The 27,458-nt window shown below is 45.6% G+C and overlaps 1 long non-coding RNA gene across 1 annotated transcript in view; it reads right to left on the minus strand.

The window, feature by feature from the left end:
- Positions 1-11,443: 11,443 nt before the first annotated feature.
- LOC134934920 (uncharacterized) overlaps positions 11,444-27,458 on the minus strand; it is a 43,792-nt gene continuing 27,777 nt past the window's right edge. The window contains exons 2-3 of the long non-coding RNA XR_010179841.1: positions 12,440-12,783; positions 11,444-12,365 (exon numbers count right to left, since the gene is read on the minus strand). This is a non-coding gene — a long non-coding RNA (uncharacterized LOC134934920). The remainder of the gene's footprint in view (positions 12,366-12,439; positions 12,784-27,458) is intronic.

The following is a 27,458-nucleotide window of genomic DNA, read 5'->3' on the forward strand; positions in this document are numbered from 1 at the left end:
AGGGCAGCGAGAGACAGAACCTCCCAACTGCCCCCCACCACGGGACACTGCGCAGGCGTGTCCAGGCGTTAGCAGGGAGGGTTCCTGACGTCAATTCCAGTCCTGGACAGGCTGATGTGATCGCAGCGGCTATGTAAGTCCTGGGCTGCGCAGAGACTGCACAAAATCTGTTTGTTCAGCTCTGCTACACATGCGTTCACACACTTGCACAGCTAAAATACACTCCCCCTGTAGGCGGCGACTAGATGATCGCAGCAGTGCAAAAATCGCTTGATAGCGTTCAGGTCTGAAGTAGGACCTACGACCGCTGCTGCTTCTGCAATGTTCTGTCCTGTAAGTCACTTTTTTTCTTATCGTGTTCATACTGTTTCTGTTATGTACTCTGTAAGGAACAGCGGACCCCTTGTGGTGCCATATAGATAAAGGAGAATTTTTTTTTAATTTATTTTTTACGGAATGCTTTTTTGATACATGTGAGAGCTACGTTGACACTCTATCCCCACTACTTAGGGAACAATTGTGGAAGTGTTTCAGAGGTATTGTACATTGGGGGTCATTCCGACCCGATCGCACGCTGAGCTTCGTCGCAGCCGTGCGATCGGGTCGGAACTGCATATGCGCTGCGGCAACATTGCACATGCACGTCGTTGCCCGGCGCCGGGAGTTGCCAGGCAGCGATGCCGCTAGCGAAAAAAGTGGTTGCAGCGGCGACCTCAAGAAGATTGACAGGAGGAAGGTGCTCCGGGTTGTCAACTGACCGTTTTCTGGGAGTGGTGCGGTGCACGCAGGCGTGTCCAGGCGTTTGGAGGGTGGATGTCTGACGTCAATTCAGGGACCATCAACGCTGGATTCATCGCACAGTTTAAGTAACTCATACCCTGGTCTTGTTTTACACAAAACTTTTATAAACACTCCGCATAGGCGGCATCTAGTTGATTGCACGGGCTGCAAAAAGTTGCAGCGTGTGATCAACTCGGAATGACCCCCATTGTGCTAAGAAACACGCATGTACTCTCAGGACCTTCCGATTGCTCTTGACACTGCTCCCGCTCCAGGTGGCTGTGATATGCAGGTCCAGGCCTAGTTATTTTATACATTTACTTATATGTGGGTATTGCTTCTCTTTTATTGTTATTCTATATGCGATATTGACACTTTCTGTATTTTATACATTATATCTGTTTTACATGTCAAACTTGTTTATGATATATTGTGTATTCATGCTATAATAAAGAAAAAAATTGTTTAAAAAAAAAACATGAAAAAATAATTTCATAAGTATTCAACCCCATGCAGGCTAATGCTTAGTAAAACAACCTTTTGCTGCAATGACAGCTTAAAGTGGTCTATGTACTAAGCCTTAGGGCTACATCTAATAACTTACGAGCTGCCGGAGGTACTGGACTGCACCAATAGTTTACAAGGTAAAACCAGGTTGGTTTTGCCTTGTAAATGCCGCTTTTAACATACATAGAGGTGAGTATAATGTATGACTGCTCCCATTATGAATACTCCAATGTCGCCAGCAAAAGAAAAAAAGCCACAGAAAAAGCTTCTAAATGGGATGTAATCATGTGACCGCTGGTTACTATACCGATGGCGGAATCCCGACAGTCAGCATGCATACTAACAGGGACTTTTCCCACTCGTGGGTGTCCATGACACCTATAGAGTAGCAATAGAACCTGTGGCGAGTTTAATGAGCCTGCAAGGCCCCCGCCGGCAATCTGTCAGACGGGATCCCAGCATCGGTATGTTGGCCGCCGGGATCACTAATTACAGGTCACACGCTCCTAACCCTTCTAAACTCAGCTTCCAAGGTAAGGATAGCATAGAAAAAGGGGAAGTGGCTGTACACTGGGAGCTAATTGCGGCTCCCATCCATGCAAGTGCGGTTCAGGTTTTGGAGCAGGCGCTCCCAGCAATCAGGCACACTTGTGCCACACTTTTATAAAGCTCGTTAGGGTAACGTTTTAGGGCTCCTGATGCCAACAAGTGGCCAGGCGATAGAGGACGGGCCAGTGGATTAGAGACAGGGATGATGGAGCCTGAGATTTGTGTACATGCTGTTTGTGGACTGGTGCCTGGATAAGGTACCCTGTAAACTTGCCATGATAAAGACTTGTTTGCTGTGCTGTGGTAGTAACAGACTGCTTTCTGCATCTTGTCTGGTGGAAGGTCGCTTTGTTACATTTGACGCTCAATGTGGGGCCTTCTGCTGGACGAACTAAGCGCAGTGGGAACCCAGCGGCTGCAGGAGCCGCCAGAGCCGTGCCACAGACTCTCCAAACTTCATCTGGTCAGGTTAGTAACCAGCCAGGGTGTGTGTGTCAATTGTTTTAGAAAAAAAGTGTTTTTTTTCCATTTTGTTGGATTGTGATTTGGTACTGTATGTTAATGGACGCAAGGTTCATATATCGTGCCTCCGTCCCGTCTACCATGGAGGAGTTGTTAAGGGCCCTAACTAATGTGGCTGCGGGGCAACAACCCCAGGTGCAGCTTCTCCAAACACACAAGTACAGGCTCAGCAGGAAACCCTGCACCTGATACGTGATAAGGTGGGTCTCCTGCAACAGCATCACCAAGAGCTGTTGCAAAAGATGTGTCCCTCAGACGATGTAGAAGCCTACCTGGGGACCTTTGAGCGTGCGGCTGCACGCTGGGATGGCCAGAGGACAGCTGGGCAAATAAGCTGGCCCAATATTTGATGGGGGATCCCCAGAAAACGTACGATGACTTCCCGGCGGACCAAACATCCACGTATTTGCAGCTTAAAGCTGCCATATTGGGTCGCATTGATGTACTCAAGGCCTGCAAAACCCCGCAGTTCCAGGACTGGCGTTGGACCACGACAGAGAATTCTCGAATCCAGCTGGGTGAACTTCTAAAGATGGCGAGGTCTTGGCTTCAGCCAGAGAGAAATACGGCCGCCCAAGTGGTGGAGACCGTAGCCATAGACCACCGAGTGCGGGTCTTAGACAGAGGCATGCAGAGGTGGGTTCTCCAGGCTGACCCCTAAATTATGGAGGACCTAACCATTGCAATGGAGAGAGATGCTACTCTGGGGAAAATAGCTAAGCCGTTAGACCGAGAGTCTTGAGCAGTTCCAAGACCCCGGACCCATCTATCTCCGGAAATGGGGGTCTGGACCAATCTGGTTGTCTGCTATGACTGCGGGGAACAGGGCCACATCGGAAAGGACTGTACCAAACAGCCTGAACCTATGGCGTGTGGAGCAGGGAAATCGGGGGCAACCAGCCTACAGCCTACAGCTGTCTCAGAAGCAAGGGTTTGTCGGTGCCCACCCGGTTCCAGGTGACCCTCCAGATTGAAGCATGGCCAATCCAGGTGCTTGTTGATACCGGGAGAGAGTTGTCAATTATCTTATCTTATACAAATACCTATGGCGCGATTGGATAATGGTATATATAAAATATACTAATAATATTGATTCGATTGCAGCAGCCCCAGAGACCTATCTGCACAGTCTCAATTGGTATATCTTAGGGTATAAATGGGAAGAGAGGGTGCGCTAAAGAGTCAAAATTATATATAAAGAATATATAAATTGCCGGTTGATCAAGTTAAATCACATTTATTTTTCACATGTATAACAATAAAATACTAGTTCATATAGTTAGGTATAAAACCAGAAATGGATACAAGTATCGATATAAAAAGTTGCAATAGTAACTGGATATATAGTACAAACTACAACTGAATAGAAACATGTAGCTTTTCCTCTCAATTGGATTTGTAATCCAGTAACAATGGCTGGAGACCAGTAAAAGTAACCTTTTGTATTGCGGTATTAATTAGCCGCTCCGATCCGTGTCACCGCTACAAAATGAATTGAAGTCAATTGTAGGCTATGTAAGTTCACTGAAGATCTTTAGCACAAAGATCGCACTTTATAATGGAAGTTGCTGCTGGGAGCCGCTACTCACTATATCCCTGCTGTCCAGGATATAGTGACGAAACGCGTCTAGGACTCCCTGTATGATCTGCAGAACTGAACATTCTAACGATCAGCCGTTAATCCTGCACCATTCGTGTCACGGCTCCCGCACCTGGTCTCTCACAAACGGAAGCCACCGCTTGCTCCTTGTGCGGCCGCGAATCGGCCGGAGCCAACTGCTGCAACTACAGACGGCTGCCGCATACAGGTACATCTCCTGAGGATGCTCGGGAAGCACCGATCTCTCACACCCATCAAAGGGTCCCGGAAAGCAGGGATATAGTAAGTAGCGGCTAAAAAACATTGGGATAAAACATATAAAACATCTTACTTACTTACTTACTTAGCATATCACCCAGTGTGGACCTCCTGGATGTTCCAGCTGGCTATCGAGGGCATGCACGATGACATCAGCAGTGACAATATTGGTCTGGCACTCTACTTACTGTAAAAAAGCAGCTGCGGAGCCCTCTGTTAAGGCCCTTACACACTGGCCGATATATCGGCCGTTCTATTGAACGGGCGATATATTGCGGGTCCGTCGGCCAGTGTATACGGGCGATATGTCTGTGAACTCCGTAGTTCACAGACATATCGCGTCGGCCCTGCAGCACAACCGACGGCCAATATATCTACTGATATATTGTCCCATCGCTGTGTGTGTACGGATGACCAGCCGACCGCCCGTACACATGCTGCGGCAGCCGGCGGTGATTGACAGCTGACCTGGGCGGGCGTGTGTACATGCCCGCCCAGTTCATGACGTCAGTCCCTGAAGGATCGGGCAGTGTGTATGCACAGCACACTGCCCGTTCCATCCATAGATATATCTGCAGATCAATTTATCTGCAGATATATCAGTGTGTACCCACCATTACAAGCTAATAAAGTTCTTGAAAAAGTACAGTAGCACTCCGGGACTTGTGAAACATATAAACCTGATTTGAGATGTCACATGAAATACCAATGTTTCGGGGCCCGTAGCCCCTTTGTCAAGATGTGAACAAAGTGAAGAAAACAAAAGACTTACCTTATAAAGTGGAGTGGTCTGTCAGTGAAGAGGAACATTACCCATGCTGTCAGTTCCGTTGGACCACGGAGGGCTTCTGGTGTCCCTGGAGGATGACATCATATGCTCCGGCCATCTGGTTGCCATAGTAACTCGACGCTGTCTGTCGTGTGTGCTCCGGGCTCTGTAATAGTGACATATTTGCCATGGTAATCCCTTCAAAATCTAATTAGATCGCTAACATAGAGAATAGTGAATAAAGAAAAAGGAACAGCAACTTAGAAATATAGGGGTAAATATGTTATACTGGCACACATCGTGCGGGTATAACACTTCCTGCTTTACCTCCTCTTTACCGAGGCAAAGCAGAAAGCAGCAGTGCCAAAATGTATTAAAATCTCAGATGTTGAAGTGGGGGAGTGAAATTCCCCCCCCCCCCCTCCCTTCCTTCCCACAATGGCTGCTAGCCTCCCCACAGCAATTTCGACAGCTGCAGGTGTTGTTGCACATTCATCACAGCAGGAAGTGCTGTCCCTGGCTGCGGTGGGTGCTGGTTCTGGACTGCATAGGAGATCTTATGATAATAGCAAGAACTCACGCATGCCCAGGTGGCTGGGAGGTCCTTCACAGATTCTTGGCGTCCTACAAAAAGAAGATTGTATGAGCAATGCACTGAGGTGCAATGGCTGCTGGGTGAGGGAGACTTGGCGTGTGCACAGAGGGGACCAGAGCACTGAATAGGACAGCCGATAGTGGGAGAGCACACATCACCGGGCAGGTAATTTAATGTTCTCCCACATCGGGTGCATCAGTGATAATACATTCTACCAATATGTGGACCTGCTTGACCGCGAACCGGAGGTGAAGTGGTTCCACGCACATAACGAAAGAAGCCGTCACGATCATACATCTACCCCTGTGTTACTTAATGTCGTTACTTATCCAGAATGTCCTCAAGATGTGTATATGAGGATATGGAATGCAGCGACAGTATTTACGAAAGAATATAAACGATATATAAAGTAATTTGTGCAAAGTGAAATGTCCATTAACACAGTATAAGGTGAGTGCACAGAAACGTATTTAACTATGGGGGTCATTCCGAGTTGATCGCTAGCTGTTTTCGGTCACTGTGCAGCGATCAGGCAAAAAATCGGCACTTCTGTGCATGCATATATGGCGCAATGTGCACGTGCGTCAAACTATTACAACGAAGGATGTAGTTTCACACAAGGTCTAGCGAAGCTTTTCAGTCGCACTGCTGGCCGCAGAGTGATTGACAGGAAGAGGGCGTTTCTGGGTGTCAACTGACCGTTTTCAGGGAGTGTTTGAAAAAACGCAGGCGTGCCAGGAAAAATGCAGGCGTGGATGGGCAAATGCAGGGCGTCTTCGTGACATCAAAACAGGAACTGAATAGTCTGAAGTGATCGCAAGCGCTGAGTAGGTCTGGAGCTACTCTGAAACTGCACAAAATAAATTTGTAGCCGCTCTGCAATCCTTTCGTTCGCACTTCTGCTAAGCTAAAATACACATATATACTGTGTGTGTGTGTGTGTGTATATATATATATATATATATATATATAATAAATATATATATATATGTATGTGTATATATATAGATATACTGTGTATATATATATATATATATATATATATATATACATATACATATATACATACAGTGCCATGCTAAAGCATTCACCTCCCGTGGCTTTTTACCTATTTTGTTACATTACAACCTGTAGTTTATTTATTTTTTTAAATCTGAATTTTATGTGATGAATCTGCACAAAATAGTCAGTTGGTGAAGTGAAATGAGAAAAATTTACATAAAAAAAGAATTGTGCCAAAGAAGATACCAATCGCCTCACTAATTAGCATCCATGGATGGAAAACACATCTTAATCCACGCTCCTCCCTGCAGCAACACCTAGTGATATTCTTACGACGTGGCGGCTTCGGTAAACCGTTTATTTGCAGCAGATTTGACCTCAATATTTAAAGCTGCATTTATATTAAGTGCCAAGCCAGGTGTGCTACACACTAAATATTGTTGCTGCTTTAAATTATGAGGTAAACAATAAAGCCACTGCTTGGTATTTATAAAATATGTAGATCCATTGTTCTGTCAGCAGGTCCTTACTGACGGGGGGCATGTTTGGTGGCTGGAGTTGTAAAATCTGTGTAGAATGAAATGGTTACTGTATATCTATTGTCTGAAATCAATAGTATGTGGTAGGAGTCGTTTGCTTTTGGTTGCCTATGTGCTTTACGGTGGGTGCAGGCATCACCTTATTTGCTCAAAAGTGCTTGCTGTCCCATACCAGCCAAACACTTTTCCTGAAAACATTTATTTGCCCAGGTATGGCAAAGGGTAACATACATAGTATCTAAGGTTGAAAAAAGACAATTTGTCCATCAAGTTCAACCTATTTGTGGTCTCCTATGCAGGATTGTTTTGGCCTAAATTTTGTCTGATGCTGATGTCAGCCGTTGTGTTTTATTCCCTTTTCATAGTAACTATAGTGCATGACTACGCACCATAACTCTGGATATCCTTATCCATTAGGAATTTATCTAACCCATTCTTAAAGGTGTTGACTGAGTCCACCATTACAACTCCCTCAGGCAGGGAATTCCAAACATGTATTGTCCTTACTGTGAAAAAACCTTTACGCCGCATTGTGCGGAATCTCCTCTCCTCTAACCTAAGCGAGTGTCCACGTGTCCTCTGTGCTGATCTTACCGAAAACAGGTCCTGTGCAATCTCTGTGTATTGTCCCCTTATATATTTGTAGATGTTGATCATGTCCCCTCTTAGTCTCCTCTTTTCCAGTGTAAACATGCCTAGCCTTGCAAGCCTTTCCTCGTATTACAGGGTCTCCATGCCCTTAATTAGTTTGGTCGCCCGCCTCTGAACCTTTTCTAGCTCCAGAATATCCTTTTTGTAGTATGGTGCCCAAAATTGCACATAGATGTGGCCTCACTAGTGATTTACATAATGGTAGTATAACACTCTCGTCCCTTGCATCAATTCCACGTTTTATGCATGCTAATATCTTATTAGCCTTCTTTGCTGCAATCCTACTTTGGGTACTGCTGCTTAGTTTGCTATCTATGTGAACACCTAAGTCTTTTTCCAGTAAAGAATCCCCTAATGTTACCCCATTTAGTATGTAGGTGTAATTTTTGTTCTTGTTACAACAGTGCATTACCTTACACTTGTCTGTATTGAAGCGCATTCTCCATTTGGCTGCCCATGCTTCTAATTTAACTAAGTCATTCTGAAGAGACTCAGCATCCCCCTCCGTATTTATAACTTTACACAATTTGGTATCTTCTGCAAAAATTGACACCATACTCTCTAAACCTTCTGCTAGGTCGTTAATGAAAATGTTGAACAAAAGTGGTCCTAGTACAGACCCTTGTGGCACACCACTTAGCACTTCAGTCCAATATGAAAATGATCCATTAACCACAACGCGCTGCTCCCTATTATCTAACCAATTTTTGACCCAAGTGCATATTGTGCTCCATAGCCCTATTTCTTGTAGCTTATAGATAAGTCGCATGTGTGGTACAGTGTCGAAAGCTTTGGCAAAGTCTAAATAGATTACATCCACCTCCTTACCCTGATCAAGGTTCGCACTTACTGTTTCATAAAAGCCAAGTAAGTTGGTTTGACATGATCTGTCCTTCACAAATCCATGTTGATTCCTTTTAATGACCTTATGACTTCAAGGAACTTCTGAATACTATCCCTTAGAATACCTTCCAATACTTTCCCCACTATAGATGTAAGACTAACTGGTCTATAATTACCCGGTTCAGCTTTACTTACCTTTTTGAATATTGGCACTATTTCCGCTATACGCCAGTCTTTGGGAACCATACCTGATGTAACTGAATCTTTAAAGATCAAAAATAGCGGTCCTGCAAGTTCAGAGTGAAGCTCCATTAGAACCCTTGGGTGAATTCCATCGGGACCCGGTGACTTATTAATCTTTACATTTTTAATCGGTCACAGACTACCTCCTCACTTAAATAAGCACTTATCAGTGGGACATTATCATTACTGAGATTGTGTGTTAGACCCTGAATTTGGTCCTCTCTTGTAAATACCATTGAAAAAAACTAATTTAGTTTGTCCGCTATGTCCTTATCATTTTTGACTAAGACTCCCAACTTGTCTTTTAAAGGGCCTATACTCTCCTTCTTTAATCTCTTGCTGTTGATGTATTTAAATACTTTTTTGGGATTCGCTTTGCTTTCCTTTGCTACTAGTTTTTCAGTTTCTACTTTAGCCGCTCTTATTTATTTTTTGCATATTTTGTTACAGTCCTTATAGTGCTGAAATGACTCCTCATTCCCGTCAGATTTGTATTTTTTGAATGCTCGCCTTTTCTTGCCCATAAGTTCCTTTATCTTTTTGTTAAGCCACATTGGTTTGGGATTTTTATTCCTTTTTTTGCTGCTCGTGGGAATAAATTTGAGAGTATTTTTAACTAGCAGTGATTTTAATACATCCCATTACTCCGAAGTATTTTCCCCCTGAAACAAAATTTCCCATTCAATATCTCTTAAAGCTTCCCTCATCACATCAAAGGGTGTTAGAGGGTCTGTTGTTGTCATTGTTTAATTTATACGCCTTTGAGAAACTCCCACCCCTCCACACCCTTTGGACAGTATTCATTTTCTCCTGTCTACAAATTGTGTGTGTGTGTGTGGATTGGAGAGTCATCGCAGAGGAGTTTGAGCTGCGGTGGAATTTTCCCAATTCTGGCGGAGCCATAGATGGGAAGGATATCTGGATTCATCCCCCTGCCAAGAGTGGTTCGATGTTTTACAATTATAAATGCTTTTTCAGTGTGGTTATGATGGCAATTGTCAATGCCAATTCAGAGTTAATTTTTGTTGAGGTGGGCAAAAATGGTAGAGCCTCTTCTATGAGAGGCTCCAATCCAACAGTCTTTACTTACCAAATGCTGAGGACTGCAGGCATGGCCTTAACTTTGTCTTGGTGGCCGATGAGGCATTCGGTCTCCATGAACATACAATGAAGCTTTATCCACAAAGGGTGTTGACGAAGGAGAGGCGAATATTTAACTATCTGCTGTCTCGGGCCAGGCGTTTTGTGGATAATGCGTTTGGAATCCTGAGCAGTCGTTTCCGGATTTTCCACACTGCCAGAGATCTTCATGTGGATAAGATTGATTGGATAGTTTTAGCCTGTTGTTCCTTACACATCTTTAGGAGGCGCAAGAACCAGCATTCAAGGGCAGCATCTACAGCTGTGCCAGAGGACACAGACCACATTGCGGACAGTGACATGTGGACTGCTGTGGAAAGACTAACTACACACTCCATTGAATCTGCTACTGCAAAGGCTACAAAGGTCAGGGAGGACTACAAGACCTTTTTCAATGGAGTAGGGGCAGTGGCTTGGCAGGAATCCTCCATAACTTAATTGGCTTTATGGTATGTGGACATTATGTGAGATTACCAGACTACCTGGTGTGTACTGCTTTTATACAGTAATGTTTTTTGAAGTTTTTTTGATAAATTACGTTTGCTTTAACTTTCTGGCGTCAATGTATTCACTTGTGGGTGATGTAAATGAGGGTTGCATGCATACTTTATCTCTCTCTCCAAGATGTGAAAAAACTCTGCACTAGTCTTTAAAACACAGGAACTTTACATATGCACATTTTAGGACAGAATGTAGAGGAGTGGTGGGGACGCCACAGGTGAGTTCACATTACCAGGGGCATGCCTGGTGTTTGTAAAATTCTGGCCTGCAACCTAACTCCAGCCTCGGAAAGCCCATTCATTGCTAATATGCCGGCAGCAGTGAAAGGAAGATAGCTTCACATTTCTGACCCCTGGGATAAAGCAGTCTAGATCACGTCAGAATCTGGTCTTTACTGCCGAAACGGCACAGCCGGGAGGAATGAAATTGTTACAAGTGGCAACTACGCATGAGGGGCATCTTCTGAAAACTGTTGTACAGGTATGTGTGTAGGAAAGGTGTTTTCCTCGTAGTATCAATCACATTATGCCATTTTTCAAATGCAGCCACCCATGTAGAGGGAGTGGGGCGCCCATGTAGTAGGTGCTGGCGGGCATTGTGGAGCTGGGAGAGAGAAGGAATCCCTCCCAGGTAAACACTGTCTGTCTGCAACTACTATATGTCCAGGTCAGCATGAACTTTTTGAGGTTTTTGATTCACGTACCTCGGTCTGGTGAATCCAATTTGCCATCAACAGCTTCAATTTAATAGGAAATGGGGCTGTTATTGTTGAAACACATAGGGGTTTGTTGACCCTGTGTGTTTCACAAACATATATTACACAAATTAAGATGAGATTTACAAATCTCCACACCCACAATATTAATTTTAGAAACATCATTTGACCATATTGTAAACCTAAATAAAAAAATACTGTTTTACATTTTTTTACTTTAAAACCACAAACATTCTGGACTGGATTCCTTGAATTTACATCAGGACAACAAGTGTCTGTTTAGCAAGGACTATGCCAACAGTACACTATAGAGGAATCAGGCATATAACAAATGATAACATCATACATGTACACAATTACCTTGATGCCAACATAATTTGGGTAAAGAAGAAGTCGCCCAAATTTCCAAACAGTGTTTTTTGAAGGAACACAAGAAAAACAAATATCACAATGTCCAAAAGTCAGGAAATGAGGCAAACAAACACTGTGGTACTAATGACCAAACTACTGTTCCTTATAGAGCAAGAGTTGAGGACAAGGTCCAGAACGAATTTTTAAACAATACCAATTTTTTTTTTTAACAATAACTAATTTACAAATTGAAAAAAACTTGCCTCGTCCTGTGATGGGACTGTGTACTCAGCAGGTCTGTGTACATGTCACTGGACGAACTGCTGGGATGAGTAGGCAGGGTGGGCTATGTGGGTCCTGGCAGAGAAAAGAGTCGCTGTTGAGAAGGATTTCCTTGCACATAATACATGGGTTGGTGATGTGGGTAGTTGGGGGGGGGGCACATTTTGGAGATGCGGTCTGGCATATGGCAATATGTCGCACTCGTCGACAAGAGAATTATCGACTGCATGTGACATAGCATCATATACCAGATGCTTGAAGAGTTGCTTCTTCTTCATGATCTGCATCTCACTCGCCATGTTATTAGCAAAATTTTGAAAACTGTCCGGGGACCTATTAAGAACGTCCTCTGCGTGTCTAAATAATTGTTCCAAGCTGGGTGCCGCAGAACTGGATCTCTGTGGGGTCTTCCCCCGATGTTTTCAGGGCGCTGGCTGAGGCATATCCTCTTCCTCAATGTCCTCCAGTTCTGGCGGCTCGCTTGTGGAAGGCTCCACATACAGCTCCAGGGTAGCATCCTGTAAAAAAAGAAAAGAAAAAATGAGGACAATGTTAAAATTTATAAAGAACATATAACTGTGTGGGTACTTACTAGATCCAGACTCTCTGTTTCTTCCTCTTCCCCAACAATGGGAGAATCTGGATTGTGACCTTTCCTCAGCTCTTGCTCCAAAGTAAACAGCATGAGGTCATAATAAATACAGTTCCACAGCGTTGGCTTATGAACCTCATCAGTCCCGGCTCCTGAACGCAGTGAATCAGTGTATTTCTTGTGTTCCTTCAAGAACACTGTCCGGAAATCTTCTCCTTTACCCAGTCCAGGTCAGCATCACTGTTCCTGCGTCTACTGTAGGATATGAATTGTTGATAGGCCTGAATCCTCTTGGTTCTGTTGGCATAGTCCTTGCTCTTCACATGCTACAGACACTTGTTGGCCTGATATAAATCAAGGAATCCAGTTCAGAATTCACGGTTTGCTTGTGCAGACATTTATGTGAGAAAAATATGAATCACTATTTAATTACAAAGTACAAGGTTTAAATGAATATGCCATACAGCCTGTATAGTACAGTGTAAGGGGAAGGTATGGGCCTCTAGCTGGTGTAAAACATACACGTATGCCCCCACAGTGCCATATATACATATACCCCCACAGTGCCAGATACATTTATGCCCCCAAACTGGCAGGTACATTTATGCCCCAAAGTGCCATATACACATATGCCCCCACAGTTCCAGATACACATATGCCCCCACAGTACCAGATACACATATGCCCCCACAGTGTCAGATACACATATGCACCCACAGTGCCGGATACACATATGCCCCCACAGTGCCATATACACATATGCTCCCACAGTGCCAGATACACTTATGCCCCCACAGTACCAGATACACATATGCCCCCACAGTGCCAGATACACATTTGCTCCCACAGTCCCAGATACTTATATGCCCCCACAGCAGGGACGTGCAGTCAGGGGAGGCAGTGCCTTGCCTGTCATTAATGATTACAATAATATAAAGAAAATACTTATGACACATATTCTGTGTCTTAAGTAAATGCTTTATATTATTGTTATCATTTTTACATTATAAAATGGCTTTAAATGTGTTTTGGAGGTACTGGGAGCATTGCCTCCCGTGGCCATGATAAAAGAACAGAAGTGGGGAGCGCGGCCAAGGAGGAGGCTGTAAAAGCACATAAGAAAATGCACTGTAAGTAGCACTAGTATAAGTGCCTCAGTGACAGGGGCGTGCACGCCCCTGTCACTGAGGAAGAGGTGATTGGGCAGTAGATTTGAAGCTCCCCCTGAGGCCCAGCCCACTTTCAGTGGGATTGACTCCTTATTGTCCACCCCACTGGGCCCCTGCTCCTGTTCCTCCACACCTCTTGACCATCGCTGGAACCCGGGGGTAGCGTACTTTCCATGAAGGTAACTTAGACGCTACTGTAGCTGCACTCACTGCTGCTGCCCAGACCCTGGAATTAGGAAGTAATGGCGGGGGCGATAGCTTGCGGGACGGCACTACACTAGCGGGTAGAGCCGACAGCGGCCAGTAGCGGATTTACCACCAGTTTGTGGCCAAAGCTGCCCGGCAGGTTGCAGGGGGCCCCAGACAGGGCTGTATCATACCTACTCACCAGCAGTGAACTGACAGCTGCCAGCAGAAATCCGGTGAAGCCCACTCCCTTCCGTTGCCATCCACCCTCCCTTCTCCTCCCTCTGCACTTTGTTTTCACTGGCGGCTGGCCTTGGCGGGCGCAGGCAGCCTTTGTGTGAGGACGGAGGAAGTGGAAGTGGGACTGGGGCTGTGGTGACTCGGACACACCTGGACCAGTTGAAATGCGCCAGGTAGTGGGAGCAGGCAATTATCCCCCCCGGATATTTCCTCACACACCCGGACAATTTTATTGGTGCCCTTCCTCCTAACAGTCACACCGGGTTCCTGTCGCTGAGTCGGAGACACCCTGATCTGGAACAAGCTGATGTGGCAACGGCGGGTGTAGTGGGAGAGGGGGTGTGCGGGTGGAAGCTGCTGCAGCTCCTCGTCACTTGTCTACTCTGAGGAGCTGACAGTCTAATGGAAGAGGGGATTGGGGTGGGCTGCTCTACCAGAGCACTGTGTTTGGGTGTCTGAGGAGTGGCTGTGAACTGGCAGCGTGGCGTGTGTTAGGGGAATAGGTAAATGGAAATGAGACACGTGAAATGGAGAGATTGGGTGTGTGGCGCTGCCTGACCATGGTGGGTTTGATTTATATAGGTGGTTCTGCTACACAGGGGTAGATAAAAGGAGGTGGTACTGTTACTCTGGGAAGGGTCAGCGGTGATGATGTTTGGGGAAATAAATGTAAGGGATGTCTCTATTATACAGATTGCAGGAGTTGTGGGATGGCCCGTGTTCTCTATACGGGGGAGTGATAGATGATTTGGGACCATTACGCTGGAGGAAGGTGATCAGCTTTGACACCACTCTCCACTGGCTTAAGGAGCAAGGCGGGCACGCATCCAGACGTCAGGGACTGCTGTATCCACAAATGTAATAGACTAATAGTTGCCCTCTGTATATGTGAGGGATGATAGCGGGATCCTGGCGATTGGTATGCCGACAGTCAGAATACCAACAGCGGCATCCTGACATGCAGGATCCCAACTGTTAGGTTATTACCCTAACCCTAATCCGCAACCCCCCTATCCCTTTCTGCCTGCAGCCTCACAAGCCACTGAACTCACCACACGCCACTGCCCCCACAGTGCCAGATACATTTATGCCTCCATTGTGCCATAATACATATGCCCCCAAAGTGCCAGATACATTTATGCCCCCACAGTGCCAGATACATTTATGCCCCCACAGTTCCAGATACATTTATGCCCCCACACTCTCAGATACACATGTGCCCCACAGTGTCATATACACATATGCCCCCACTCTATCAGGTACATTTATGCCCCCGCAATGCCAGATACACATACTGCCCACACATTGCCCCCACCCACAGTGCTAGATACACATACTGCCCCCACATTGCACATTCACATATGCCCCCACAGTGGCCGATACTTACATGACCCCACGGTGCCACAGATACACACTGTGTGTCAGTGACTGTATACTTACCAATTCTGGATGGTGATCGCTGCTCCGTAGGCTGTGTGCTCCCTGTTCAGCTCAGCTCCACAGCCACTAAACACAAGGAGGGGCAGGAAGTGGCCGGGGAGTGGCTCTGTGACGTATATCGGTATCGCAGTCTTTTATCGGTCACTACCGTACACACGGCGTGATATGCACTATATTGTATACTATCTAGTCAAAATTGAGCTGCCTGCACAGTCTAGTTTTCCTTGCGATACCGACTTGGTGGGAGTGTGCATTGGCATTGCAAGCTATATACACATGGGGGGTGTATCAGAACTGATCGTAGATGTGCTAAATTTAGCACATCTACGATCAGCTTCCCTGACATGCGGGGGGAAGCCCAGCACAGGGATAGTCCACCCCTCATGTCAGGGCCGACCCTGCCGCATAAGTACAAAAGCATTGCACGGCGGCAATGCTTTTGTACTGGAAGAGTATCTCCCAGCCAGCGCAGCTCCTGCGCGCTGGCAGGGAGCTACTCGTCGCAGCCCGGGTCGCAGCAGCTGCATGTGATGTCACGCAGCCGCCGCGGCCCACCCCACCAACGGTCCAGCCACGCCTGCGTTGCCCGGACCACGCCCCCTAAACGGCGGCTAAATGCCACCGGCCCGCCTCCTCCCGCCCAGTGACAGGCAGAGGCGATTGCATGGCTAAGACAGCCGTCGGCTGTCTGCCATGCGCCGGCACACTGCGGCGCCGGCGTATGAGCAGTTCAGGCCTGATCGATGTGCGAAAACGCACAGCACCGGGTCAGGTCTGCATTAGCCCCACGGTGCGATATATACTATTTTTCATGTGATATAGGCTATATATTGGTATATCATGTCGCACAGTGTGTATGCCCCATAACATTAAAAACAAACAAAAATACTTTGATCTGTCAAAATAGTCCATGTGTTGTACATTTTATTTTTGCACATTTCCCCCCGGAAACAGCATCTTAAATGCATAGGAATACAACAGGACAAGCACAAGCAGATCCTGCTGATTGAAATGATATGCAGCATGACTATAGGCCTAATTCAGACCCTGTCGCAAGTGTGCAAAGAACGCTATGAATTGATTTTTGCAAATGTGCACATTTGCGTACGCACTTGTGCAAGGTTTTCTTAAGAACGCAGTTTAAGACCTGGAGGGGGTCAGGAACGGGACGTCGATGCCGCATTTGGGGGGATCAACGTCTGTTTAAGGGGCGTGGCCAGGACAACACATATGTGCCTGGAACGTTGCTGAGGTGGGTCACGGTGGTTGCATCACGCAGTCGCTGCGACCCAAAACATGGCAGGTATCCATCTGCCTTGGCAGCCAGGCTGCGTAGGCAGGGGGCTACTTGAGCCATGCAATATCATTGCCGTCGTGCACATTTTTTGGGAAAACCACTTTACATAAACACAAAAAATTGAGAAATAAATTCCAACAAAATAACCAGTGGGGGGAAAAATACAAAGATGGGAAAAAAACTAAAAGGCAATTGTTGGGAGGAGGAAGACCATCAAACTCTTGCTCCCCCCCCACCTCCCCCACATCTGGACACCACGCCTTGGCGGGGGAGGGGGGGGGTGTCTCTGGCAGGGCACCCTGTGTGCTGGAGTGGAGGGAGGTGGCCGTTGAGGTAGTGCTGCCAGCTCCCTATGCAGTGCCACAATTACCTGTGTTTGTTCCCGGATGGCCTGCGTGTACTCCCGCATTACCTGCATTTGATCCTGGGCAACCTGTGACTGCTCCTAGGGTCAATTCCTGCAGGCAACTTTAGTTTTTATCTCGCAGGCTATCTGGGTGCGAGTGTCCTGTCCTGTTCTGCCACCACATTAGCTGCCCAATATAGTCCTGTTAGCTGGTCTGATGATCCATGAAGGCCAGCTGGTGCTCCCAAAAATTGTGGAGGGACATGAGTTCACCAATACTGGGAACAGTGGCCTGTGTGCTGTGCGGTGGAGATTGTGGAATGCTGTGGCAGTGGCACATGAGGCTTAGGCTCCACTGGTATAAGGTGATGGTGGTGTCATTGTCCTCCTTCTCTTCCCGTGAAGAATATGCCACCAGCTGTTAACATACCGCTCATCAGGATCCAGGTCATCACAATACAGATGCTGGGATCCTAGCAGGGGCACCATACCGCCGCCGGTATACCGGTGAGGTAGGCGATTCCCGCTCTATGGGTGTCCATGACTCCCATAGAGGGAGAATAGATCCTGTTGCGAGCTTGCAAGGGGCTTCATTGCACTTGACCCCTGCCGGCAATCTACCATTTGGGAAGCCGATGTCAGGATCCTGATGTTCGGCATCTCGGGAGGCGGTATATCATACCGATCTCCTGCTCCCACAGTGCATATGCTTTGTGTGCCAGGCACCACTGGCTCACCATAAGTTACAGTTTTCTTCATAAGAAAATCTCACATTGGACCCTGACCTGGTCTTTCCAGGTGCAGGTGCAGCAGCTTCCTCCTCACTGTCATTCACACCACTCTCCAGCATCTCCTCCTCTTCACACTCTACCGGCTTTGTGTCAGACACAGGCCGCTGCTGTTGGGATATGTCATCCTCCTCTACCAGCCTCCAACTCTCTCTGCCCACTCTCCAAGATGTCATGCCTGCGCCAACTCTCTGGTACACTTCTTCAAACAATACTCCAACCTCACTCTCTATCACAAAACTGCCACCTCCTCCTCTCAAAAATGCCTTTCAAAGGACAAAATAGAGAACTGGAGTTTATAAATGAATGATAGGGCTTCAGTCATAGGACATTTGAGTGCCAATGGATGATTTTCTCTCACACTGTGCAACTGTTATACTAAAAGACGCATTCTGGTTGGTATGTAAAAGTTGGGTGCTTCCTTGTCTAAATCCCGTGAGAAGTCAGATCCAATTTGCATTCCGAGCGCAAAAAAAAAAAAAATTTGACTTTTTCCTGGACGCTAAACTCGGCTCCCATTACATACCGGCCATAGAATTTGACGGTAGATAAGAACCACATGGTCCATCTGGTCTTCCCTAAGGATTCTTTTAGGAAGGGGCTTATCAACTGCCACCATGTTAAACTGTAAAAAGGAGCTTGATTCCCATGTAAACAGTGTATCATCATGATGATATACATCTCCATTTCCTCAGCATGTTGTAGAGTGCACCGTTAGGCATTAGTCTTACGCCCATTAGCCAGCGGTTATGAGCCAAAGTAAGCACCAGGAGGAATCAGCCAGAATATAGGTGCTGTTGCATCTATATTGACTGCTGTCAAAATCCTGACTCCTTATTGGCCTCTCACCCTGTTAACCTGCCAAGGGGATCTTCAGGATTAGCCAAATGCCACTTTGACAACCAATCAACACCTCTGGTAGCATTAACCAGTACCTGGCACTGTTACCTGAGCAGTACATCACCTAGGCAAGTATTGTACTAACATTGCAAAGTTTATTTACAATTTAACACTTTTATTGCAAACTTACTGCATGGAAATGTATTACAGAATGTAAGCTCTCACGAGCAGGGCCCTCTTCCCTCATGTGCTTATCCTTTCTTACTTTAATAATCTTCAACTGCACCAAATCCATCAGTCTTCTGCCACCTGATACTTATTCCAGTGTCATCTGCTGATGTAACTATGTTTATTTACCCTGTACTTGTCCTATACTGTCATCAACTGTAAATTGCTGTTTTCCTGTTTGATTATTTGTTTATGTACTCTGTAACTGGGCGCTGCGGAACCCTTGTGGCGCCATATAAATAAAGGATAATAATAATACAGGCACATTGCAAATAGCGCAACTCAGGGACACAATACTGCACAGTATATTTATCAGCCCACCCTCACCCAGCGATGCTTCTTGAAGTCTGGAATCTGCCGGCAAGGCACACTTCAACACATAGAGAAACAATTTCCACTGGTATAACTTGGGCTGCATGAGGGTCTTTTTTATTTTTAGAATTTTAGGAGAAAAGATCGGAACTATCTTATGTGATTTTAGAGCTTAACCTGGTTAATGGTCAATGCATAGGCTATGGTTAATGCATAGGCTTGGATTATGGTGTACTAGGTTCAAGGTAAAAGTGTGGGGCAGATTAAGATTTGGAATTTGTGCTTTGTAGGGCCTCTCTTACCCAATTTCCAATAAAAGAAAAGGAAAGTCTATTGACAGACCTACTGTTTTGGAGTGCCTACGGTAAAGAGCCTTTTTTACCTCATTTGTGCCATTGAGCATTGTGGAACAGAGCAACTATGATGAAATTAAACCCAAATCACATCATCAAGCTCTCGGTCTGTCACTTCACTGTGGAAGTGGGGGGAATCCAGGAGGATAATCTGCTCTTGCAGTGGTCCAGGAGAGCTCTCAAAAATTTTGAGTCTTCCAGACATCCCAAGAGAAAGTCAAATATGCCTCTAGCCTCTTCACTAAAACTGCCCTGCCTACAGCCCCATCACTGGTTTCAGCCATCTAATTATGACGCACACAACAGAATTTTTTAATACATAGTAACATAGTAAATGAGGTTAAAAAAAGACAAAATGTCCATCGAGTTCAACCTATATTATAATTCCTACACTACTCAGTATATAACTAGTTAACTATAATGACCCAGATTTGGTTATGTTTATAGGTCTAAATAACAGCTATAATTCATGCTTTTTCTAGCATTCTCTTCCTTCAATTACTATAACCTTGGATATTTCGTTCAGTTAGGAATTAATCTAATCCATTTTTAAACATATTAACTGAGTCCGCCATTACTACCTTCTCTGGCAGAAAATTCCAAATTTTTACTGCCCTTACTGTGAAGAACCCTTTTCTTCGTTCGATTTGAAACTTTCTCTCCTCCAACCTCAGAGGGTGCCCATGTGTCCTGTGTAGAGCCTTTTCGATAAACAAATTGCCTGATAGATCCTTGTATTGACATTTTATATACTTGTAAATATTAATGTCTCCTCTTTGACGTCTCTTTTCAAGTGTAAACATATCTAACCTAGAAAGCCTTTCCTCATAGTCAAGTGCCTCTAACCCCTTGATCAGTTTTGTGGCTCGCCTCTGAACCCTTTTTAGTTCCAAGATATCTTTTTTATAGTGCGGTGCCCAGAACTGCTCAGAATATTCAAGGTACGGACGTACCAATGATTTATACAGTGGCAAGATTACACGCTCATCCCTTGTCTCCATTCCCCGTTTTATGCATCCTAATACCTTATTTGCTATTGTTGCTGCACTTACTATTTTACTTACTATGTTGCAGGGGTCATTCCCACCCGATTGCTCCGCTGCAGTTTGTCACAGCGCAGCGATCGGGTCGGAACTGCGCATGCGCTGCGCCGCAGTGCACCGGTGCATGGCAGCCGTCATTGCAATGCGATCGCCTCTGAGACAGGAACGGTCGCTGGGCGGGAGGGGGCTGGACGGCGGCGTTAAGCCACCGTTTAGGGGGAGCGGTCTGGCCAGCGCAGGCGTGGCCGCACCGTTGGGGGGGGGGGGGGTGTGCCGTGGTGGCTGCATGACATCACACGCAGCCGCTGCGGGCCAGAGAGCGACGAGTAGCTCCCAGCCAGCACGCTAAAGCTGCGCTAGTCGGGAGCTACTCTTGAAGTGCAAAGGCATCGCCACTGTGCGATGCCTTTGCACTTCTGCGGGGGGGGGGGGGGGGGGCGGCACTGACATGCGGGGCGGACTAGCCCTGTGCTGGGCGTCTCCCCGCATGTCAGTGTGAATGATCGTAGCTGTGCTAAATTTAGCACAGCTATGATCAACTCGGAATGTTCCCCTATGTTGCTGCACTTACTAATCTCTTACTATTCTCTTGTGCCCTTGTTTCCCTTTAAATATGTATGAGTTTTGAGTTAGTTTGTGTGTGTATTTTGATTTGTTATGTGCTATACTATATTCCAAGGGACTGGAGCCATTTGGTGCTGAGAAGAGTAATACCCCTTTCACACCGCAGCTTGTACCCGGTAATTTGCCGTTTTTACTGGCTTCCTAAACGGTTCGAGCTGCGATGTGAAAGGGTCACCTTCAATTTACCGTTTACAAAATACCGGTATTTTGAAACGGTAAAAAAGCAGGGTCCTACCCGTTTCAGACCCGTTTAATTGTGCAGTATGAAAGGGTCTGAAACTGAATTTGCAAGCCCCAGAAGGTGATAGGCTGTCTCCATGTGTGATCTCACCAGGCAGAAGCAGGAAATAAACATTTAAAATGACAACCACTGTTTTGTATGGGTGAAACGGGTTCAGTGTGAAAGGTACCAAAACGGTAATGAAATGGTAATATACTGGTTACAACATGCGATGTGAAGGGGGTTTAACTGCTCAGACCCGTTTTAAGAACCGTTTAAAGAACCGTTTCAAAAGCAGGTTTTGCAATGTGAAAGCAGCATAGGTGAGCTCACCTGATGGCAAGGGAGTGTCTGCAGGAAAACACTGTAATAGCTTATAAAAATACAACCAATAGGAATTTTTTTTTAAATAAAACACTTCATTCACAATAAAAAAAAAAAAAAAGTCAGTACACTACAGACTAAAGCCCATTAAAGTGATTTATCAGCAATGTGACACTGTATTCAGCCTCCTGTGAGAATGAATGTGTATAGATTTCTGGTACTTTGTTTTGTTGCTTGACATTGGCACGTATGAGGTGTCAGGATTTAATGATTAGGCATACGTAGACATTAGGCAATTTATTATTCCCATGTCTAGGCCGAGTGTGATTCCTCTTATTGAACTATGGACTTATTAAGGGCATTTGGTAGACAGTTGTTCTGGACCCTTCAACTGGTCATGTTCATGGCCGTCTATTTATATATTGTGGCTTAATACCTCCGCTCACGTGGTTAAAGGCGGCTGCGGCACTAAAGGGTTTAACCCCCCTCATGCTGCGGCGCCATATTTAATAGACAATAGGTGCTAGGCACCCTACGTAAATGAGTTACCGATGCGAGGCACCGGATGGTTTAAAATTAAATGTTAAGTGTGCTAATGGCTGCAGTGATGGATGGGGAACCGCTGCAGCTGGAAAACCAGCTCCCGGTGCACCAGCATCAGCGCAGGCAAGGAGAAAGGAGCCGCTACAGCGGCGAGTGCCTAGCCGGCTCCCTGTGTGGCGGCGGGGAGGAAGGATGGGGGGGGGGGGGGAGTGCGCTGTGTGCTGATTGCTGAGCATTACAGAGTACCCTGCACGCCGGTGGACGGGGAGAGCCAGCTCACATGTACTAAAGTGTATTGTGGTATAAAGCACTGTCTGGGTATGCGCCCTGTGTAAACACCTGGTGCATGGCACCAGGCACAAACCATACCTCCCAACATGAACCTCTCCAGTTAGGGACGGAGGGGCAGATGTATTAACCTGCAGAAGGCATAAGGAAGTGATAAACCAGTGATATTTGCAAGGTGATAAATGCACCAGCCAATCAGCTCCTAACTGTTAATTTACATATTGGAGCTGATTGGCTGGTTCGTTTATCACCTTGCACTTATCACTGGTTTATCACTTCCTTATACCTTCTCCAGGTTAATATATCTGCCCCAGAATGCCCTACTCCTGGACTTCCCTCTTAATTTATGATTGCCATCAGCTGTGCTGAAACACCTTTTTTTATCCATTGACCTATTCTACACATGTGACAGCAGTCTTAAGGGAAAAGTCCACAAGCAGAGCATTTTGTCCCTCCTGGAGAGGGTCATGTTGAGAAGTATGCACAAACTATGTGGTATTTAAATGTGTTTAAAGACATATACTTACTGGTTTACTTGTGCCCCTGGGGGAATCCAGATCTCTGTGTGCGTTACTGGATTTCCCCAGCCCTCTACCAGAAAAACAGAATGCCTTCCCAGATAGCCTCCAAGCTGGGAGTATCATGGTAACACAGAGCGGAGAGCTGGCCACCCAGCCAGCTAAGTGTTTTCATGGAGCTCCAAAGAGCTCCCACTCGAAGGGAGTTCGGTCCTGGGATTTTAGTATTAAAGGGGCAGTACTAACCTATGGGGGCAGCTTCTGTTGTCAGAAATGGTCGGAGATATCTGCTACAGTCCCTCCATGGTACATTCCTAGGATCCATAATGTTTGCAGGTACCATCCGAAAATGACTTTTATGAGGGCAGCGGCATTTTAAGAGAGGAGGGTGCAGACTCCGTTCGGGCCCCCTTCTCTCTCTCTCTTTTGCCGGTGGCCACTAGTAGACTCTAGCACTATGCTATCATTTACTATTCTTGTATAGGGTTCTGGGAAAATGGCGGTCGCATGCGCAAAATGCCAGGATAATGGCTCCCACAACGTTTTCCCAGTGCCTTTACAGGGCTGCCACAGCGGACGCCGGACTCCGGTGTCAAAGTCAGAAAAATATCTCTATGCACACTACCATATTTGCACCTCACACAGGTCCGTGCTGCGCGTGCGTACGCTCTCCCGTACGTGCGCATACTCACAGTCGCGGGCACCCGCAGGCGCATGGTATGCGTATTTACGGTAGAGTTTATGCGATCGTAGCGTGCGACTCAATCATTACATATTTTCACTATATCATGTATTTTGTAGATCATGGTCCCTTTGATAGATTCTGCAAGTTTGGTTAATATAGAATGTTCATGAACAGAGAAATCCCTCTTTGTTTGATACGAAGGGTCAGACAGGAGTAATACAGTGGTGTTTAGTATCCATCGGAAGAATATTTAATTAGAAATATTCCGGTGTTGGTTTGAAGCAGATCAATCGCTCGTGCGAATAGTTATGGACATAAGAAGTTTATGAACATTTACTTTATTTGCACTTTATTACCCATGCGGCGGGAAACCCAGTTTCCCTCCCACCTGAGCTGTTGGAAATAGTCACAGCCCACCTGTATGAATCAACCTATGACCTTTTGTTATAATGCGAAGCCGAATTCCAGTGTCCAATGAACAATAAGATTGTAGGGACCATTGAATTGCATTGTGTGTGGGGCATAAATAGGCAGGCCGACCATATCCAGTTCACTCTCTTCAACGGTTCTCATTGCTGATAATCGGGAGCTGGATATCGAGGCGCATGCGATCGTTTCCCCTTGTGCGTAAGTTTTTCTCCGTAATCATACTGTTTCTCTCTTGTTATTGTGGGCCAATCTCTCTCAATTTCTCTCTCTCTCTCTCCTTCTCTTTCTCACTCATTTTCCCTTAAATCGTATTGTATTGTATTGTATTTCCTGTGTAGTTATCTGGTTAGGTAGTCTATGTTATATTGTAGTGTATGACTTGTATTGTGTTTAACTCTTTTGCAAGTATAGCATTCATAATATATATTTTAGGCGTTGGACCCTGAGCACGGTATCTGTGTGTTTCTTATAGTATTAAGTATTCTCAGAGCGTCGGTGACGCTCAAACAGCTTTTAAGGTAATAAGGTTATACTGTGTTGCATTTACTCTCTAACATTACACTAAGGTTTTACTGCACAATACACTGTTTATGGTTTAGATACAAAGGTTTAATATAGTGAGCGTCAGCTCCGCTGGTGATCTCCTCGTGGTCCCGAGCGTTCGCTACGCTATAGCGAATCATTACTTTAGTTAACAGCCAATAACGTGCCTGCCTGTGATCTCTTGGCCGTGAGTGAACGTGACGCTTGAGCGTCTCGATCACGGCAAAGCGATTGTTACGCAACTAGCGTACCCTTACGGTACTTCATACACAAATAGCGTACAGTGTTCTTAGACCTCATAAAGGGTATTATATACGATAAATATTTAGCTTTATCAATTGGCGGCTCGTCCTGTCCTTCACATATCTGCACTAGGTAATTTCAGCAGACATTATCCAGCAGCAAAGGGCGGGAGATCATATTCCTCGTAGTGCTGTTTGGATAAGCGTCTGCTTCTCTTAGTAAAGGGTGCTGAAGGAATCCGGGAACCGGAGGTAAGAACAAAACAATAGTGTCTTTTTAAAACTGTTTATTTTTCTGTCTTGCGTACACACGCACGCACACATATATATCTGCATTTCCTTTTCATTGGTGTATTTTCGTATGTCACTCTCCTGTTTGCCAGTTCTATAGTTGATAAACGTATAAATCGTGTTACGGTGGATCTTTGCTTTGCGTACACGTGTCTCTAACAAAAGACTGAGACTTGCGTACGCAATCCAAGGGCCGACGCACGCAGCGTATATTACGCAACGGAGCGTACGGGTACGCCCACGTAACTCAAATCACAAGTTTTTTTTCTCTCCTCTCAACGCGATAAGTAGCGCCACGCGGTAAATAACGCCAGGCGATAAATCGCGCAAATCTATTTTTTTTTTTTTTAAATTCCAAATTTAAATTAATAGATCCTTCTCCTAATTTGTAACACATCTGGTCTAAAGAGACATTTCTGCGCAGAAATAGAAATAGAAACAAAAGTGTATATGCGGTGAGTGAGTGTTTGTTTTTACAATTTTTAAGGTTGAACCACAAGAAAAGTATCGAGTTCTCGTGAAGGTACATACATGTAAGTGACGTGCATGGTGGCTAGGGAGGCATCTCTGGTTAAACATAATTTTTTTTTTTGAGCATTAGAGTGTAGCAGACCAGGAGGTCATACTGTAACAGACCAGGAGGTCGCATAACAGACCAGGAGGTCCAGGTACAGCAGACAAGGAAGTCCGCTATAGAGACAAGTAGCACAACACCAAGAAGGGTTGGTGCGGAACCCATATAGGCCATTAAGCTCTGGCTGAAGGAATTCGCAGCCGAAATTTTCGATTCCACTGGTCGCTCCACACATAAGATTAGTTGCTTATGTGCTGAACGATTGTACCGCACGTAATTGTGTGCATTAGTAAACCTGACCGGTACTATTTGTGTACGAAGGTCATAAACGCTATTTGTACATTTTAACGTGATTTGTGTAATTTTTTTTTTATTTTAAGGGAAGTTCGCTGGTCACTCAGGAACTATCCAACAACCGATACTTGCTGGGGAACGCGCCCCAGTAAATAAAGGTTCACAGGGGCCCTAGGTTGGGTACAACAGCTCTGGATACAGTGATTGTGTTACTGGCCAACGTGGGCGAGAAGTGAGTGGAGTACTCGGTAAACTTCACCGCCAGCCTGCCCCGGACATCTTGGTTTTTGTAAGGGTTCGCTGAAGAAAAGCAACACCTACAAGTTATGGGGGCCAGTTGTTCAGGTAGGGGGCGATCAACCTCGGTTCGGGTTGATTTAGTAAACCGACCAATAGGGTCGGCCAGGTATGTAATGTGTGAAAAATACGGTTCACACACAGAGGTTTTATGTGATGAATGGGAAAGAATGACTGTACATGACGGGGAGAAATTCCCAAGAATAGGTAGCTTTAGCCCAGAAGTGTTACTAAATCTAAGGAGAAGGATAGGTCTTATTGAACCAGCAAAGAGACGGATCAAACATTACGACTGTTTAAAGTTATGGCAACAGGAAAGTGAAATGCAAAAAGAGCTAACTGACATACCTGACTCTCATCTTGGGAGGAGAGATGTGGCAATGGAGAGGATTATGGTTGCGGAGAAAGGCACAATGTTGAACAATAAAAACGCACTTAGCAACTGTAGTATAGATGATAAGAATAAGTGTAATAAACATAACGATGATAATTGTAATGCTGTTAAATGTACAACTATTAACCCGTGCAAGTTGCACCCCATGTCAAACTTCCCTCAGGAATACGAGCAAGAAAGTGAACTCAACACGATGTCGGCACCACTTCCAGCAGCCATCACACAAGACATCCAGGTGGACGCGACCAAATCGGTAAAGGCAATAATCAAACCCCCTAACGGAGGGTCAGGTGAGGTCGTGTCCACAGGTACGTACAAGGGCCCTCATTCCGAGTTGATCGGTCGCAAGGCGAATTTAGCAGAGTTACACACGCTAAGCCGCCGCCTACTGGGAGTGAATCTTAGCTTCTTAAAATTGCGACCGATGTATTCGCAATATTGCGATTACTAACTACTTAGCAGTTTCAGAGTGGCTTCAGACTTACTCTGCCTGTGCGATCAGTTCAGTGCT

This window comes from Pseudophryne corroboree, chromosome 6, assembly GCF_028390025.1.
Source record: "Pseudophryne corroboree isolate aPseCor3 chromosome 6, aPseCor3.hap2, whole genome shotgun sequence".
NCBI lineage: Eukaryota > Metazoa > Chordata > Amphibia > Anura > Myobatrachidae > Pseudophryne > Pseudophryne corroboree.